Raw genomic sequence first — 20,796 nt, forward strand, 5'->3', positions numbered from 1 at the left:
ATACGCGAACGGTCCGCATCCTATGGGCTAACGGGCCGCCAGCCCGGGTCGGACAGTCTGGGACCTGTCAACTTGAAACGCCAGAGCACTGATCAAGTTGAAATACATGGGCGAACTGTCCGTCCAACATGACCGGACGGTCCGCCCTGGGGAGTAAGTATTGTCCGGGCTAAAGCCCCAGACGGTTCGTAGTATAAGAACCCAACTCCATTTTGGCTCTTGCGGACGGTCTGCAAACCCTGGTCGGACGGTTCGCACAAGGACATAGAGACATGTGCGGCTGCAGACCCCTCTGGAAAGATTGCCGATGGTCCGGCCTCCTGGCCCAGACGGTCCACCGACCCCAGAACCTAGTCAGTTTTTAAACGCACTTTACAAAAGATTTTAACCCTCAAAAAACGAAGCGGTGTCAGTCCTCATGCAAATACAACTCTATATGCTCTATGAGGCACTAAGTTTTACACCGATAAAAGTCATTGACCCCTCTTAATAGTACGACTATCTAGCGTACTAATCCAATCAATTTCTTCTCTAAACTCCTTATAACCGGCAAAAGCAAAACATGTTATACCTTTACCTTCACTTGATCCACAACCAATGGTTATAAGTTTCCAAGACTTTTCTGTTCTCTATGGTCCAACCTGCATTCTTATTTCTCCAAGAATTGTTAGTCCACAAGTAGTTGCCATTAATTACCAAACACCACTAAGGGTCTAGATGATTCACACTCCTGCACCTCTTTCTCAGATTCGAGAGGTAGTGCAGAAGGGTTACTCACGACCCAAAATACGCCCATAGCGGAGAGCCACAACTGGGCTCCCATCTGACATCTCTTAAAATTCACACCAGTGAACTTGTCCGGTTTCATCACATCAGATTAATTACCCATCACTAAATGCCTACCAGGTTTTTGGATTGTTGGAAATAACAACAATTTAGTGATGAACAAATTGATTCTGACGATAATAAGATGAACAGTATCATGTTTTGTATATGTATAACTCACTAGTAGTTCACAATGTTGTCACACCCGGTTTTAGAAGGTAAACCGAATGCGAACCATGTACGTGACAGGATCAGTTATTCACGTACACAACAGTTACATAACATGGACATCATCACACAGTGCTTAAAATAGTATTAAAAAGGGAAATAATAGTCGATTACATCATACGTCTGAGACGTCCATATAGTCCTTACAATAAATCAAAGTGCGAAAACGAAACGTAGATAATCGCGGCCTTCACAGGCAGCCGACTGGGGGTTGCCGCTAACCCACGCCTAGAACTCGTCGTAGTCTTGGAACTCCTGAAAGTCTCCTTCCACAGCTTCATCTTCTCCTGAGCAGTGGTTGCAATGCTGACAACCTGGGGATGGGGGGTTTGGTGTGTAGAGCAAGGGTGAGTACACATCAACATACTCAGCAAGTATCCTGTTTGGCTGTAGTGGACTAGCTTTATGTGGGGATAAGTCAAGCAGTTGCTTTTAGTTGGTCAGATTATTATTTACTAATAGAAAGCCAGGTTTTAGCATTAACCCAAGTTATTAGCCCGATGTACCCTTTCCAAACGGAAAGAATACCACTTACCAGCACCATAGTCATAACCAAAACCATCAGTCTCATTGCCACCAGGAAACCATAATGTCTCTGATCAAGTACCACTAATCACTGGAGCTCCCTTGGCCACTCATAACCGCGAGCACGGCTGATATATTAGTTTTCAAACACTCTGCAGAGGTTGTGCACTTTACCCACAAGCCGTGATTCCCTTTCTGCCCGGAGATCATGACTCTGCATTGATCACTACCAAGGTGACCCAGCAGGGCATCACTACGTAGCCTTTACAAAGATTCCCCGGGGCTGTAGCCACCCGTTAGGTTTCCTAAATGCACCGCACTCCTCCCCAAGGGGCGAACCCAAACTTGGCAGAGCGAGCCGCATACACCGAGCCCGATTGACGGCATGACGGCTAAGTGATCTACACCCCGGGTTCTCTAATTATTCAGCTAAGGGCATCCCATTCCACCCTCATGGTTGCACTGTTTTCTCGGGCGGTCATCCATAGAACAGGTCCTTACGGAGAGGCACTCGAGAAACCGCTCGAGCCCCCTTGAAGACCACAAGTATAACATCATAATAAGAGAGGGGAAAACAACGTATCATAGATAATCTCATCATGTTCATTGATTAGAGTTTGAGCAATAGCATAGAGCTAAACAATAATAATCCAACCCAAATAGGTAAACAAGGACATGGATATCAAAGCTAGTAAATCCTTAGGCATAAATGTGTAATGCGGGAGGTGAATTAAAGGATGAATAGGACAGAGATAGGTCAAGGGACACTTGCCTCCACCAACCGACTGCTGCTCAGGGGCTTCTCCTGTGAGTTCCTCGGGCTCTTCAACCGGATCATTCTCTATGCGATTGCAAGCATACATACATCCATCCATTCAAATTAGGAAAACAAACAGTACACCATACAAGAGAACAAATAAAGTAAATATGCATAAAATATCCCATACGATAATGAATTTACCTTGGTTAGAAAGAAACGAGAGAAGGTCTCGCAGGGGTTAAGGCTTATGCTCGAGGTGCACTACGGGTAAACGAATAACCAGACTTCACGTGCTCTAATTCCAATTGGTTCTAACAAAAGAGTTAGTTACATGCACTAATGTAAACGTGACCACTTTTAGTAGATTAACATTGAATAAGATAGATGATTAGCTATACAAATTAACTAACGTAACCAATTTCCAAATTGAGACTCGTATCTTATTAATATGAACAATGAGATTAGCGCGCATAGGACACGGGGGGGTAGACGGGGCATCTGGGGGTAGACGGGGCATGACGGGTCGTGCCAAGGCACGCGCACTATGCGAGCACGTGCGCGAGGCCGCACGCACACACCACGAACTAGCCGTGCGCACGTCGGGACCGTGCGCTAGCCGAACTCAAAGCCGCGCGCCATAGGCACGCTGGGCCGAGCTCAAGGCCACGTCGGGGCCGTCACGACGCGAGCAAGGCACGACGGGGCGAGCGGGCACGGGCGAGCGAGGACGCGGCCGGGCGAGGACACGGCCGGGCGGGGCCGAGCGGGCGCGGGGCTCGCCGGAGGCGAGGCGGCCGAGGGCGGCCGAGCCGGGGGCGGCCGGGGGGCGGGACGGGGGCGGGGCTCGCCGGAGCGGCCGAGGGCGGGGCGGACGGGCACGCCGGGGGGTGGCCGAGCCGGGGCCGAGCTCACCGGGAGGCGGGGTCGGGACGAGCGGCGCGGGGAGGGCGGGGAACGCCGGCACGGGGCGGGGGACGCTGGGGCGGGGCTCGCCGGAGCGGCCGGGGTCGGGGCCGAGCGGGGCGAGGCGGCCGGGGCCGGGGGCGGCCGAGCCGGGCTCGCCGGAGAGCGGCGCGGGGAGGGCGGGCGCGGCCGGGCGCGGGGCGGTCGAGGCCGGGGCCGAGCTCGCCGGAGGCGGCCGAGCCGCCGGGGCCGATCGCGAGGCGAGGGCGGGGCCGGGCGCGACGGGGCGCGGGGAGAGCGCCGGAGGGAGGGGAGGGAGGAGGGAGGGGGAGGGAGGAGGGAGGGAGGGCCTCACCGGAGGGGAGGACGGCGGCGGCGGCGCCGGGGAGGGGCGGCGGCGGCGCGGGGGTTGGGAGGGGGCAGTAGCGGCTAGGGTTAGGGTGAGGGAGAGAGAGAGGGGATGATGGGCGGGGCCCGCGGGGAGGATTTTTGGAAAAAGGAAAAGGGGAGGGGGCGGTTGGGCCGGCTGGGCCCAAAAAGGGGGGGAGGGGGCGCGCGGGTGGGCCGCCAGGCCGGCCCACGGCGGGGGGAGGGGCGGCTGGGCCGCATGGGCCAAGGGGAAGGGGGCGGCTGGGCCAAAAGGGGAGAAGGGGGGGAGAGAGAAAAAGAAAAGGCTTTTCTTTTTCTAATTTCCTCAATTTTCTTATATGCCTAATTCTCCACTTCACTCAACCACAAACAAAAGAGTGCATAATCCGGCATGATGCAACAACCAAAAATAGTTCTAGGTTTTGGTTACACAAGGTGTCGAGCTAATTCTCGCTATAACTTTTGAAAATATCAAGGCTTGGCGAGAAGAAAAGGGAAAAAGGAAAGAGTAACGCCTGAATTTGGTGAGAGAAAAGAAGAAAAAAATCTACCCCCAAATTCAGGGCGTTACAAACCTATCCCCCTTAAAAGAATCTCGCCCTCGAGATTCAGGGTTGGCTACCAAAGAGCTCAGGGTATTTAGCCATCGGATCATCTTCACGCTCCCAGGTTGCTTCTTCCTCTGAGTGGTGATTCCATCTAACTTTGCACATTCTGATGGTCTTCCTTCGGGTGACTCTGTCTGCAACCTCAAGGATTTGCACTGGCTTCTCAACGTAGGTCAAGTCCTCCTAGACTTCGAGACCTTCCACTGGCAACTGCTCTTCTAGCACACGCAAGCACTTCTTCAACTGAGACACATGAAAGACATCATGCACGGCAGACAAATTCTCTGGCAGGCTGAGCTGATAGGCCACTTCTCCACGCCTTAAGAGAATTTGGTACGGACCAATGTAGCGGGGTGCTAGCTTGCCTTTGACTCCGAACCTTCTGACTCCTCTGATCGGTGACACTTTCAGATAGACATAGTCTTCGACTTCAAAACTCAGCTCTCTTCTTCTTGTGTCTGCATAGCTTCGCTGCCTTGATTGCGCTATCTTCAGATTCTCTTGGACCATCCTGATGTTCTCTTCAGCTTCAAGCAGAATGTCTGGCCCAAACACTTGCTTTTCTCCAGGCTGATCCCATTGCAACGGAGTTCTACAACTCCTCCCATAGAGCGCCTGAAATGGTGACATCTTCAAACTGGCCTGGTAACTGTTGTTATAGGAAAACTCTGCATAAGGCAATCTCTTGTCCCATCCGGACTGGTCTTGCAACGCACAGGCTCTCAACATATCTTCAAGAATTTGATTGGTCCTTTCGGTCTGGCCATCTGTCTGCGGATGATAAGCTGAACTGAAATTCAGATGTGTGCCCAAGGCTTCATGCAACTGCTGCCAGAAATGAGAGGTGAACTGCGTTCCTCTGTCTGACACTATCTTCTTTGGCACACCGTGAATACAAACGATCCGAGACATATACAACTCTGCCAATACTGCATTGCTGTAGTTGGTCTTGACAGGTATGAAGTGGGCTGACTTGGTCAAACGGTCCACTACTACTCAAATGGAATCGTAGCCGGCTCGAGTGCGAGGCAATCCGACTATGAAATCCATACCGATTTCATCCCATTTCCACTGAGGGATCTGCAATGGTTGCAACAATCCAGCTGGTCTCTGGTGCTCTGCTTTAATTCTTCGACAACTATCGCACATAGCCACATGCTCTGCGATTTCCCTCTTCATTTCGTACCACCAGAATTTCTTCTTCAGATCCTGATACATCTTCTCACTGCCAGGGTGAATCGAATAGGCTGTCTCATGAGCTTCCTTGAGAATCAACTCCCGAATAGATTGGACATTGGGAACACACAAGCGGTCTTTGAACCATATCACACCTTCTGCATCTTCTCGAAAATCTTTGCCTCTACCGTCTAGAATCAGTCGCCGGATCTCACTGATCTTCTCATCATTCTTCTGCGCTTCTTTGATTTCGCGCTCCAAGGTAGGTTCCAACTCGACTGTAACTCCTCGCGAATTGTTCAGAAATCCGAGACTCAACCTGTCAAACTCCTTGGCCAACTCATAAGGCATCGGATGAGCGACCATCAGATTGACTTGACTCTTTCTGCTCAAAGCATCTGCCACTACGTTTGCTTTGCCTGGATGGTAATGGATCTCCAACTCATAGTCTTTGATCAACTCTAACCATCTTCGTTGCCTCATGTTCAACTCTGACTGAGTGAATATGTATTTCAGACTCTTGTGGTCTGTGTAAACATCACATTTCTGTCCATACAGGTAGTGCTTCCATGTCTTCAGTGCGTGAACCACTGCTACCAACTCTAGATCATGGATTGGGTAGTTCTTCTCATGAACCTTCAACTGTCGGGACGAGTAAGCCACAACTCTTCCCTCTTGCATCAACACACATCCCAAACCTGTGTAACAAGCATCACAATATACCGAGAAGGGCTTGTGCACATTAGGCAAGACTAGGACAGGCGCTGTTGTCAACTTCTCTTTCAGTGCTTCAAAGGCCTCTTGACATTTCTGGGTCCACTTGAACTCAACTTTGTTGCCTAGCAACGCTGTCATTGGTTTCGCAATCTTCGAAAACCCTTCAATGAATCGCCGATAATATACGGCCATTCCAATGAAGCTCTTGATTCCTCGGGCATCTGTTGGCGCTTTCCAGTTCAGAATGTCTGCCACTTTCTTTGGATCCACAGCCAATCCTTCTTTGTTGATTATGTGACCCAAGAACAGGACTTCACTGATCCAGAACTCACACTTGCTCAACTTTGCATACAACTGGTGCTCTCGCAATCTCTGCAATACCATCTTCAAATGATCTGCATGCTCCTCTTCGCTTTGATAATAAATCAGAATGTCATCAATGAATACCACCACAAACTTATCGAGATAGTCCATGAATACACTATTCATCAGATTCATGAAAAAGGCTGGTGCATTGGTTAAACCAAAAAGACATCACTGTGAACTCATACAAACCATACTTGGTAATGAATGCCATCTTCGGAATGTCCGAAGGTCGGATCCTGAGCTGATGATAACCTGACCTCAGATCAATCTTGGAGAACACACTGGCTCCTCTCAACTGGTCGAACAGATCTTCTATTCTGGGCAAGGGGTACTTGTTCTTGATCGTGACTTCATTCAGAGCTCGATAATCGATGCACATCCTTTTGGTGCCATCTTTCTTCTCTACAAATAGGACAGGGGCGGCCCAAGGCGAGGTGCTTGGCCAGATGTAACCTTTCTCTGACAGCTCATCAATCTGCTCCTTAAGTTCAACCAACTCTGGTCCGGATATTCTGTAAGCTCTCTTAAAGATGGGGGCGGTTCCAGGAATAAGCTCTATGGCAAACTCAACTTTCCGCTCCGGTGGCATACCCGGTAAGTCCTTTGGAAACACATCTGGGAACTCGGACACAACCTTGATACTCTCAATTGGGTCTGCTTCACTGCTATTGACAGCCATCTGGTAACAACTTCCTTTCTCTGGCTCAGGCGGGACTAGCTCGGTCACCACTTCCTCTCCTAGTGGGGACACCAACTTGATTGTCCTTTTATCACAACTGATAACTGCCTGATACTTATCTAGCCAATTCATCCCTAGGATGACATCTATTCCCTGAGTACCCATTACTATAAGGTTAGCGGGAAATGCTATCCCCCTTATTTCCACACATACATTCAAACAAATGCTATCGGCTCGAATTCTACCACCGGCTGAGTCAATTTGAATGGGGGTTGACATGGTAGTTATTGGAAGATTATGTGCTTCTACCCATGATGCAGTAATGAAAGAATGTGTTGCTCCAGTATCAAATAACACTTCTGCAATATGGGAGTCGACTGGGAACATACCTACTATCATATCGGGGGTCTCCTGAACTGCTTCAGCCTCCAAGTGGTTCAGTCTCCCATGATTGTAGCGCGGCTGAGAGCGATTGCCTGCTCCAGGCTGAGGCACATTCTACTTTGCTGGGGCATTGGGGCCTGACTGCTGCTGGGCTGCCTTCTTCGGACATTGCATCACCCAGTGGCCTTGCTCTCCACAGTGGAAACATGCTCTGTTTCCAACCTGAGCTGGTGCTGCCTGACTGTTCTGCTGGGCTGCTGGAGCAGGAAGACGAGGTGCCTGCTGATTCTGCCTCTGAAACTGATCTCCTGACTGATTGCTCTGACGGTTCTGGTACTGATGCTGAGTATACTGCCTTTGGAACTGCTGATGCTGCTGAGGTGGACGCTGGTTCTGCCTGAACTGCTGAGGTTGATTGCCTGAGAAACGAGGACGGTTGCTGCTTCCAGGCTGGGGTCCACTGATCTTGCGCTTACGAGCCTCCATCTCCTTACGCTTCCTCTCTGTCATGATTTCTCTGTCAATCAGGTGCTGGAATGTCGGGAAGGTATGATTCATCAGCTGATACTGAAGAGGGTCAACCAAGCCTCTCAGGAAACGGTACTGTCGCTTGGCGTCGGTGTTGACGTCTTCAGGAGCATAGCGAGACAACTGCAGAAACTTGTCCCGGTACTCACTGACAGACGATGGCCCTTGTTTGAGGGCCAGGAACTCCTCCTTCTTCACTGTCATCAGACCTGCAGGAACATGGTACTGACGGAAGCTTCCTCTGAACTCTTCCCAGGTGATGGTGTCGGGGTGGGCATGAGTGGCGAGGTAAGACTCCCACCATGACTGAGCTGCTCCTCTCAACAGACGGGGACCATACATGACTTTCTCCCTATCATATGCACTGAGCGGTAAGCAACTCCCGCTCCACAGTGCGCAGCCAGTCTTCAGCATCCATGGGGTCAGAAGAATGAGCAAATGTTGGTGGATGACCTCTCATGAATTCAGCACGCTTGTCTCTGGGCATCTGAGGCATCTGAGGCTGAGGTGGGGCCTGCTGTTGTTGTTGCTGCTGCTGCTGAATGGCGGCCAAAGTCTGACCGATGGCTTGAACTGCCTGAGTCTGCATCAGAAACATCTGCTCGATGGACATCGGGGGCGGGGGCGGCAGGTGCTGCTGTGGAGGCACCTCATCCTGCTGAGCGGCTCGCTCCTGCTGAGCACGCCTTCCTCCTCTGCACCTGTTCTCTGACATCTGCAGAATGCAACCACACAGCAGAACTGATCTGGCAAATCTTGCAGCATAAGAAAAGAGTATAGAATCCTTCAACAGCGCTGAACAGGTGAGCATCTTCACTGATCTCCAACACAGACCACACAGCTTCTCAGATAAAGAGGAAAGTGGAATAAAAGGTTTCCCAACTATATAACTAACTCCTTTAACATCACAGGTAAACCAAAATGCAGGGGATACCCGCACTCTGGTGACAGTCATTACAAAGATCCAAACCAAACATAGTTCATCATGACAAACATAAATGCACAGGATATAGCAAACTATCCTGTCTAACTAAGACTAACTAAGAGCGAGACTAACACTAGGACTGTAGCTTCTACGTATATATTTTGTATTAATTACAAGGTCCAACTCTAACGATTTATGGTTCTAGATTTATCTTGGTCTTGCAGTCGGGATTGCCATAAGGCTGGCGTCCACGCCGAGGTGAGCGGTACGGGTGCTGAGTCCCGACGGGAGCGGGGGAACCATCATCCAGGTGACGACGTTCCGCGCGCTCAGCCCGCAGCAGGGCGATCTCAGCACGAGCCCTACTCAGCTTGTCTAATGCATGGTCCAGCTCCATGTTTAGCACGGCGGCTAGGTTGACTGTGCTGCTCAACCTAGGATTGTCCTCATCGACAGGTGAAACAATCACGCCTCCTGTGCTGCCAGATGGATGGCGGGGGTAATACTTCAGGTTGAGACCGTCAGCTACCCCACTGAGAACCGAGCAGTAGTGCGAAAGCACACGTCGTGCAGCATCTTGCATGGCCGCCTCAGCTGAGTCCCGCTCAGAGATAGAATAGTGCTCTGAGCAGGCCTCCGCACCCTGGAGACTGTTCTCCGGACGGCGCACCAAGCAGGTCGCCTCCCAGTGGTCCGGGTAGACCCCGCGACTATGCTGGTAGACCACACAGCGATACTCGATGGACCAAGTACGCCGGTTAAGTGCCCGACGTAGCAGGGTGTCGAGCGCATCGTGGAAGTGACACCCGCGAGCAGCGTCGCGAGTGATGGGTCGAGCAACTCATCCTTCCGGCTCCTGGTCAGCAGAGAAGTCGGTGTCGTGGCTCGAGCTGTCGTCGCCACCTCCGTCGTCTGGGTCTCCTCTAGCAGCTACTCCAGAGGCTGGGGCGCCCAGTGGTGGTGCAGCGGGCGCCTCCAGGGGAAGCACAGGGGAGCAGCTCCTCACAGACTCTATCTCCTGGTGGAGCGAGAAAGAAGAGCCCTGCTGCTCCTGTCGTTGACGTTCCTGCTCCTCATGCAGGCGGTGGTGCAGTCTCTCCAAGTGGCTGGACTGTCCGGCCACGGGACGGCGAAGCGGACGCTCAGCAAGGCGGGAGGGTAAGAAGGGGATGACGGACTTTCGTGCAGTGTGTCTAAGTCGAGCCATCTACAAAAGACACCGCAAGCAAAAGAGTGAGAACAGAATCAATATGACCAGCAAGTAATGAACCATAAATAAATGAAGGATTGGAATAAAACATAATTTTCAGCAAGGTATAATATATAGTAGAACATAGGTTTGGTCGGTATGACCAACTTTTGAAGGGATATCAAAGACAAGGCAGGGACAGGGGTCTATAGTCCTTAGAACGACCATTCTATTCTAGGTTAGCGGTCCTACAGTCAGCATGGCTTGGATACCACTTATGTCACACCCGGTTTTAGAAGGTAAACCGAATACGAACCATGTACGTGCCAGGATCAGTTATTCACGTACACAGCAGTTACATAACATGGACATCATCACACAGTGCTCAAAATAGTATTAAAAAGGAAATAATAGTCGATTAGATCATACGTCTGAGACGTCCATATAGTCCTTACAATAAATCAAATTGCGAAAACGAAACATAGATAATCGCGGCCTTCACAGGCAGCCGACTGGGGGTTGCCGCTAACCCACGCCTAGAACTCGTCGTAGTCTTGGAACTCCTGAAAGTCTCCTTCCACAGCTTCATCTTCTCCTGAGCAGTGGTTGCAATGCTGACAACCTAGGGATGGGAGGGTTTGGTGTGTAGAGCAAGGGTGAGTACACATCAACATACTCAGCAAGTATCCTGTTTGGCTGTAGTGGACTAGCTTTATGTGGGGATAAGTCAAGCAGTTGCTTTTAGTTGGTCAGATTATTATTTACTAATAGAAAGCCAGGTTTTAGCATTAACCCAAGTTATTAGCCCGATGTACCCTTTCCAAACGGAAAGAATACCACTTACCAGCACCATAGTCATAACCAAAACCATCAGTCTCATTGCCACCAGGAAACCATAATGTCTCTAATCAAGTACCACTAATCACTGGAGCTCCCTTGGCCGCTCATAACCGCGAGCACGACTGATATATCAGTTTTCAAACACTCTACAGAGGTTGTGCACTTTACCCACAAGCCGTGATTCCCTTTCTGCCCGGAGATCATGACTCTCCATTGATCACTACCAAGGTGACCCAGCAGGGCATCACTACGTAGCCTTTACAAAGATTCCCCGGGGCTGTAGCCACCCGTTAGGTTTCCTAAATGCACCGCACTCCTCCCCAAGGGGCGAACCCAAACTTGGCAGAGCGAGCCGCATACACCGAGCCCGATTGACGGCACGACGGCTAAGTGATCTACACCTCGGGTTCTCTAATTATTCAGCTAAGGGCATCCCATTCCACCCTCATGGTTGCACTGTTTTCCCGGGCGGTCATCCATAGAACAGGTCCTTACGGAGAGGCACTCGAGAAACCGCTCGAGCCCCCTTGAAGACCACAAGTATAACATCATAATAAGAGAGGGGAAAACAGCGTATCATAGATAATCTCATCATGTTCATTGATTAGAGTTTGAGCAATAGCATAGAGCTAAACAATAATAATCCAACCCAAATAGGTAAACAAGGACATGGATATCAAAGCTAGTAAATCCTTAGGCATAAATGTGTAATGCGGGAGGTGAATTAAAGGATGAATAGGACAGAGATAGGTCAAGGGACACTTGCCTCCACCAACCGACTACTGCTCAGGGGCTTCTCCTGCGAGTTCCTCGGGCTCTTCAACCAGATCGTTCTCTATGCGATTGCAAGCATACATCCATCCATCCATTCAAATTAGGAAAACAAATAGTACACCATACAAGAGAACTGTCGGGGACCATAATTAGGGGTACCCTCAAGACTCCTAATTCTCAGCTGGTAACCCCCATCAGCATAAAGCTGCAAAGGCATGATGGGTGCGATTAAGTCAGGGATCAGTCCATTCGAACGACTCGATCATGCCTCGCCCGAGCCTAGCCTCGGACAAGGGCAGCCGACCCCGGAGGATTTCCGTCTCGCCCGAGCCCCCCCTCCAACGGCGGACACATCTCCGGCTCGCCCGAGGCCCTGCCTTCGCTAAGAAGCAACCCTGACTAAATCGCCGCACCGACCGACCGAATCGCAGGAGCATTTAACGCAAAGGTGGCCTGACACCTTTATCCTGACGCACGCCCCCCGGCAGAGCCGAAGTGACCGCCGTCACTTCGCCGCTCCACTGACCGGCCTGACAGAAGGACAGCGCTGCCTGCGCCACTCCGACTGTAGTGCCACTTGACAGAGTGAGACTGACAGGCAGTCAGGTCCTGCCAAAGGCACCATAGGAAGCTCCGCTCCGCCCGACCCAGGGCTCGGACTCGGGCTAAGTCCCGGAAGACGGCGAACTCCGCTCCGCCCGACCCTAGGGCTCGGACTCGGGCTAAGTCCCGGAAGACGGCGAACTCCGCTCCACCCGACCCAGGGCTCGGACTCGGGCTAAGTCCCGGAAGACGGCGAACTCCTCTCCGCCCGACCCAGGGCTCGGACTCGGGCTAGGTCCCGGAAGACATGAAAGGGAAATGTGCCCTTGGGCCATTTCTAAGTATTTTGGTGATTGAGTGCCAACATAAGTGCTTAAATGTGAATTTATGCTCATGGATGGACAAAGTGCAAATCAAGAGTAAAGGTATGTTTCTAAGCCTTAGTACATTGGTTTTGTGTACTAATATACTTGTCTAAGTGTTAGAAACAGAAAGAAGAAGAAAAGAAAAGAGGTGAAAAAGGCTTGGCTGTGTACAGCCAAGACTCAGCTCAGTCTGGCACACCGGACTGTCCGGTGGTGCACCGGACAGTGTCCGGTGCGCCAGGCTGACTCGGCGTGAAGTGGCCGCTCTCGGGAATTCGCCGACGGCGTACGGTTAAAATTCACCGAACTGTCCGGTGTGCACCGGACTGTCCGGTGAGCCAACGGTCGGCCGGGCCAACGGTCGGCCGCGGAATCTGCGCGCGACACGAGGCCGGGCCAACGGTCGGAAGGGGGCACCGGACTGTCCGGTGTGCACCGGACATGTCCGGTGCGCCAACGGCTCCCAGATCTGCAACGGTCGGCCGCGCCATATTAGAAAGGAAATCGGGCACCAGACAGTGTCCGGTGTGCACCGGACTGTCCGGTGCACCAGTCGACAGAAGGCAAGATCAGCCTTCCAGATTTGCTCTCAACGGCTCCTAGCTGCCTTGGGGCTATAAAAGGGACCCCTAGGCGCATGGAGGAGCACACGAAGCATTCCTACAACATTCCTAAGCACCAAGACATCGATTCCGCGCATTTGGTTCATTGTGATAGCATCTAGAGCTCTTGTTGAGTTGTGAACTCATTGAGTTGTGTTGCGAGCTCTTGTTGCGACTTGTGTGCGTGCTGTTGCTCTGATTTTGAGTCTTGTGTGCGTTGCTAGTTCCTCCCTTACTCCGTATTTCTTTGTGAATCTCAAGTGTAAGGGCGAGAGGCTCCAAGTTGTGGAGATTCCTCGCAAACGGGATATTGAAAGGCAAAGCAAAACACCGTGGTATTCAAGTTGGTCTTTGGACCGCTTGAGAGGGGTTGATTGCAACCCTCGTCCGTTGGGACGCCACAACGTGGAGTAGGCAAGCGTTGGTCTTGGCCGAACCACGGGATAAACCACTGTGTCATCTCTGTGTTTGATCTCTTGTGGTATTGTGTTTTGTTGAGACTCCTCTCTAGCCACTTGGCGATTATTGTGCTAACACTTAACAAGTTTTTGTGGCTATAAGTTTAAGTTTCACAGGATCACCTATTCACCCCCCCTCTAGGTGCTCTCAATTGGTATCGGAGCCGTTCTCTTCACAAAGGGACTAACCGCCCGAAGAGATGGATCCTAAAGGGAAGGGAATCGTGATCAACGACAAGGAGAAGGAGTCCTTCGTCAACGAGCCAAGGGATGACAAGTCCAACGACTCGGGCTCGGGCCACAGACGCAAAGATGGGAAGAAGAAGAAGACAAGACGCATCAAGGAGATCGTCTACTACGACAGCGATGAGTCTACTTCCTCCCAAAAGGACGACGACCACAACGAATACGAGAGAAAGAAACCGGTCAATTCGAACTTTTCTTTTGATTACTCTCGTATTCCTCAAAGTACTAATGCTCATTTATTATCTATTCCACTTGGTAAACCTCCTCATTTTGATGGAGAGGACTACGGATTTTGGAGTCACAAAATGCGTAGTCACTTGTTCTCTCTCCATCCTAGCATATGGGAGATTGTAGAAAGTGGAATGCACTTTGATAGTACGGATAGTCCCATGTTTATTAATGAACAGATTCATAAAAATGCACAAGCTACTACTGTGTTGCTAGCCTCTTTGTGCAGGGACGAGTACCATAAGGTGAGCGGCTTGGACAATGCCAAGCAGATCTGGGACACCCTCAAGATCTCTCACGAGGGGAATGATGTCACCTTGCTCACCAAGATGGAGTTGGTGGAGGGCGAGCTTGGATGGTTCGCAATGATAAGGGGCGAGGAGCCAACTCAAACATACAACCGGCTCAAGACCCTTATCAACAAAATAAGGAGCTACGGAAGCACGCGATGGACGGATCACGACGTCGTCCGCCTAATGCTAAGGTCCTTTACCGTTCTTGATCCTCATTTGGTGAACAATATTCGTGAAAATCCTAGGTACACCAAGATGTCGCCCGAAGAAGTTCTGGGGAAGTTCGTAAGCGGGCGAATGATGATCAAGGAGGCAAGATATGTGGACGACGCGTTGAACGGTCCTATTCATGAGCCTCAACCCATTGCTCTCAAGGCAACGAGGAGCAAGGAGGCGCTACCGAGCAAGGTGGCACAAGTTGAGGCGGCCGGGCTAAATAATGAGGAGATGGCCCTCATCATTAAGCGCTTCAAGACGGCGCTTAAAGGTCGCAAGGGACAGCCAAGCAAGACTAAGACAAAGAGAAGCGCTCGTGCTTCAAATGTGGTAAGATTGGTCATTTCATTGCTAACTGTCCCGATAATGAAAGTGACCAGGAAAAGGGGAACAAAAGGGAGAAGAAGAAGCATTACAAGAAGGCCAAGGGCGAGGCACATATCGGAAAGGAATGGGATTCGGATTGCTCCTCCTCCGACTCCGACAATGAAGGACTCGCCGCCACCGCCTTCAACAAGTCATCCCTCTTCCCCAACGAGCGTCACACTTGCCTCATGGCAAGGGAGAAGAAAGTAAGCACTCATGATACTAGTACTTATGCTTCTTCAAGTGAGGATGAGTCTAGTGATGATGATGAGATAGATTACTCATGCTTATTCAAGGGATTAGATAGATCTAAAATTAATAAGATTAATGAGTTGATTGATGCTTTGAATGACAAGAATAGATTACTAGAAAAACAAGAGGATCTTTTATATGAGGAGCATGATAAATTTGTTAGTGCACAAAATTCTCTTGCTCTAGAAATTAAAAGGAATGAAATGCTCTCTAGTGAATTATCTACTTGTCATGAATCCATCTCTAAATTAAAAAGTGTTAATGATGATTTGAATGCAAAGTTAGAAATAGCTAGTAAATCAACATCTTGTGTAGAAATTGTTGAAACTTGCAATAGGTGTAAAGATTTTGACATTGATGCTTGTAGTGAACACCTAGTTTCAATTTCCAAACTTAATGATGAATTGGCTAGTCTTAATGCTCAACTTAAGACTAGCAAGAGTATTTGATAAGCTAAAATTTGCAAGGGATGCCTACACAATTGGTAGACACCCCTCAATTAAGGATGGACTTGGCTACAAGAAGGAAGCCAAGAACTTGACAAGCCATAAGGCTCCCATCTCCGCCAAGGAGAAAGGGAAGGCCCCTATGGCTAGTAGTGTGCAAAAGAACCATGCCTTTATGTACCATGATAGGAGACAATCTAGAAATGCTTATAGGAGATGTAACGCATATGATGTTGTTGATTCTCATGACATGTTTGCTTCTAGTTCTTCTTATGTGCATGATAGAAATGTTGGTAGGAGAAATGTTGTTCATAATATGCCTAGGAGAAATGTTGTTAATGTTCCTAGGAAAGTAATGAATGAACCCTCTACAATTTATCATGCTTTAAATGCTTCCTTTGCTATTTGTAGAAAGGATAGGAAAATAGTTGCTAGGAAGTTAGGGGCAAAATGCAAGGGAGACAAAACTTGCATTTGGGTCCCTAAGGATATTTGCACTAACCTTGTAGGACCCAACATGAGTTGGGTACCTAAGACCCAAGCCTAAATTTGCCTTGCAGGTTTATGCATCCGGGGGTTCAAGCTGGATTATCGACAGCGGATGCACAAACCATATGACGGGGGAGAAGAAGATGTTCACCTCCTACGTCAAGAATAAGGATTCCCAAGATTCAATTATATTCGGTGATGGGAATCAAGGCAAGGTAAAAGGGTTAGGTAAAATTGCAATTTCTAATGAGCATTCTATCTCCAATGTGTTTTTAGTTGAGTCTCTTGGTTACAATTTGCTATCTGTTAGTCAACTATGCAATATGGGATATAATTGTCTTTTTACAAATGTAGATGTGTCTGTCTTTAGAAGAAGTGATGGTTCACTAGCCTTTAAGGGTGTATTAGACGGCAAGCTTTACTTAGTTGATTTTGCAAAAGAAGAGGCCGGTTGTTGGGGACCTTCGGCATCCGAAGGTCCTCAAAAACAGGATTTAACAGTATTTCTGGAAGTATAATGTGTGAGCAGGTACCTTCGAACTCAAGTCGGTATCACGGCAGGAGAAGACCAGGATAATACGAAGGTCTTGATACAACGCCGAAGATGTTAGCAGGAGAGCTTCGGCGTGGTTGCAGAAAATGAAACCGACTTAAAGATGAAAAGGCTATTCAGACCTCGATAGATTACTATAGAATTATTATCAAATGTAAAGGGCATGAATGTAATTTTGTATGGGCTGTGTCCCGTGCCTATAAATAGGTGAACAGTACCCCCGTACTGTTCACGCTGACTTGGCATTCGCTTTTTGCGTCACGCTTGTATTGTCATCTCCTTCCGATTGAAGGTACACTTGAAATTCAACGATGTTTTCGTTTATGCTCGATAATAATATATGATTGTTCATGTTGTCTTTTACATTCTTTATAATTCATCCTTTGTCATTGTTCGATAAATTTATGAAGGTATGTCCTTCATAACCTTCGTCCGCAAGCCATTACATCCTAAGGGAAATAATGCTTCGGAGGACGAAGGACTTTAACGATTAACATTTTCTATGTTGCCTTGTTCTTAACTCATAGCACTTGAGAACAAGTCCCCAACATTGGCGCCCACCGCCGGTGAACTCACTTCCACTCTGAGTTTTTTGAACACCTTCGACGATCATAAACCTTCGTCATGGCGCCGAAGAAGGCTTCAGCGACTGGGGCTGCAGCTCTGCAACCACTGGACCACAATCAGGAGACAGTCTCCCTGCGGGAGGCCCGAAGCCAGAAAAGGAAGGCTGTCAGCCCGACACCACCAGAGGATGAAATAGATCAAGAAATCAGAGATATGGAGATGCTTCATCAGCAAGTACAGAGGAAGAAAGAAAAGATGGCCAGGCTAGCTGAACTGCAGAGGCAGATAGACGAAGCCTCTGAAGAAGTTTGTCATCTTGCTCAGGATGAGCAACACCGAAGGCCTCAGCATCAAGACCTTCATCAGGAGGGGTTTCCCAACGAAGATGACTGGTATGACAATTTCCATCATGGGAATTTTGTTTTTGATGATGCTTCTCCTCTGTCCGCTGAGCTGCAGGCTACACCTTGGCCCCCGTCCTACAAGCCGCCTCAGCTCCCCGTATTCGATGGCCACTCAGACCCGAAGCAGTTTTTGATGAGCTACGAAGCAACAGTGTCTTCGTATGGTGGCAATACTTCAGTCATGGCCAAATCTTTCGTTATGGCTGTCAGAAGTGTTGCTCAAACCTGGTATTCCTCCCTTCGACCAGGAACGATCACTTCATGGCAGAAGCTGAAGGATTTGTTGTTAACCAGCTTTCAAGGATTTCAGACGAAGCCGGTCACTGCTCAGGCTCTGTTCCAGTGCACCCAGGATCACGAAGAATACCTTCAGGCGTATGTCCGAAGGTTCTTGCGTTTGAGGGCACAGGCACCAACGGTGCCCAATGAAATTGTCATCGAGGCCATGATCAAGGGGCTTCGGCCAGGTCCGTCAGCTCAGTACTTCGCCAGGAAGCCTCCTCAAACTTTGGAGAAGCTTCTCCAGAAAATGGATGAGTACATTCGGGCCGATAATGATTTTCGCCAAAGAAGGGAGGAGGCTTTCAGGTTTTCTGAAATGACCAGGGGCTTCGGAGGGAGGTTTTACCCGAGGCACGTGAGATCAATTCACAATTCTACACAAAATGATGACAGAGGAAGTCAACAGCAAAGGCCACAATGCTCCTCACAGGCTTCTGGACAACAACAAAGCTCCTTCCGACCACCAGCTCCAAGAGGCAGAGGCGCCAGGGGCTTCGGAGGAAGATTTGGCGATCAACCGAGAAGAATCTTTTGCTTATTCTGCGGTGAGAACAAAGGCCATACTACCAGGATGTGCCATGTTACTATTCAGAAGCAAAAGGAAATAGCTGAAGCAGCAGCACAACAAGTTCAGCCGAAGCAGGTCATGCATACAGCTTCGTATCATTCGCCCTACATTCCAGAATATGTGGGCAATCATCCTGCAGTTTCTGTTGCTTCGGCGAGTCAGCCCCAAGCTTCTTGGCAACAGCCTCCGCCTCCACCTCCGTTGCAACAAGGCCAGCAACCAGAAGGGAGCCAGTATGCTCCACACCAGAGGGACTTCAGAGAGCAGTCCGAAGCTCGTACAGTCAATAGCACTGTGCCAGAGTCTAAGCACATCTATTGACAGATATCCTACCTTAATAGCAATCTTTTTCATTCAGTTTTATTTTCTGTAATAAAGGACATTGTTTAGATTTCATGAAATTAGTTTCGTTGAATCCTACAAGGAAAATATATTTTCTTCACAGGCTTATGGTAACAAAGAGGACCTTCGAACTATCGAAAATTCTTCGAAGCAACAAAAAGTCGTTCTAACGAACGCAGAGTAAGTTTGCCGAAGTCACAAAAAGTCGTTCCAAAGGGAGCGCAGTGTAAGTTTTCTGCTCCAAAGTCGTTCCAAAGGGAATGCAGAGCATACAGCGAAAAGTCAACGCTGATACCGCCTAAGTAAAAGGCGAAGCGCGAAAAGTCAACGCGAATACCGCTGAAAGTAAAAGGCGAAGAAGCTCCTAAGGGAGGCTTACAGCGAAAAATAAACGCTGATTCCGCTGAAGTAAAAGGCGAAGAAGCTCCTAAGGGAGGCTTATAAAAGATTGTGTTTTATTGCAGGGATGCGTATGTATCTTCGGAATAAACATCATCTCACATGACATAACATTATCGCATCATTTCGCATAGCATAAGCATCATACATCATTTTGCACATGGCACAAGAGGTGGACACATTATCAATCCACAGAAGAACGCTTTGGAAAAAGGGGAGAAACCATAGTCACAAAAAGATACATCATCGATCTTCGGAAGTGTAGCTTCGGAAAATATTTTCACGAAGCCTGGATATTATTCATCAGAATATTGGATATTGTTGTGACAAAGAAAAATTCTTCTTCACGAAGCATGAAAAGAAGGGAAGGTGTTTTTTCGTCAAAGACTCAAAAGCGGTACGTGTAAAGTTTCATGCATCGTAAAGAATTGACTAACAAAAATAGGTATATTACATTTGGAGTTACAAAATGTTACAGTATATTACATTTCAGAAGTTTTCACAAAAATACTTAATCCTCTCTCAAAACGACTTCTGCAGCCTCATTCAGGAGCCGATTGACGACTTCGTCCATAATATCTTCAGCCATCTTTTTAATTTCGTCGTCTCCTTTCGGCTGGGGGCCCGAAGACGTTTTAGCAGGATCTGAAGTAAGACAGGATACGGCTACATTGCTATTACAAATCGCAAACAAATCTTAAAGCCTAAAGATTACAGCACAATAAAAACTATTAGTTAATACCTAATTGACCTTCGGTCTCTGCGCTCTTTTTAGCAGCCTCAGCTACTTCTCTAGCATCGTGAATGCCCTTTTCACTTCTTCGAATAATTTCTCCGGCCATTTCTCGGCCACCATTATCCCAGATATCGGTAAAAAACTTTCCACCAATTATGCTAGCTTCGGCCGAAGGATCTCTTGCATCTTCAAAGGACAAAGCAGCTTCGGACTGTGCTAAAATTTTTACATGTTCGCAGCCCTTCTTCTCTAAGATGGTGGCAATCCCTCTGGCGCCAGAGAAGGCACATATATCTCCTCGGCTATTTAAAACTTCTTCGAAGGCTTCAGCTTCGTGGTCAATCCATTCGATGACACCTTCGGGATTGCCTCTCGAAAAGTTTTCCTCACTTGAGAATGCGCCGACCTTGGCGAAGCTAGCCTTTAATTTCTTAACATAATCTATAGATTTGTTGTAGCATCTCTTTTTGGACGAACGAAGCTCTTCAACAGTCACTTCTAGGTGATCTGCCCATTGATCCCTGAGTTCACGCTTTGTTTCTTCAAGTATGCGTTCTTCCTTGGCTCTGGCCAGTTGTTTCCGAAGGTCTTCAATTTCGCGTTTCTGAGCTTCAGCTTGACTTTTAAAAGCAGCTTCGTCTTCCT

Source organism: Zea mays, chromosome 4, assembly GCF_902167145.1.
Source record: "Zea mays cultivar B73 chromosome 4, Zm-B73-REFERENCE-NAM-5.0, whole genome shotgun sequence".
Classification (NCBI taxonomy): Eukaryota; Viridiplantae; Streptophyta; class Magnoliopsida; order Poales; family Poaceae; genus Zea; species Zea mays.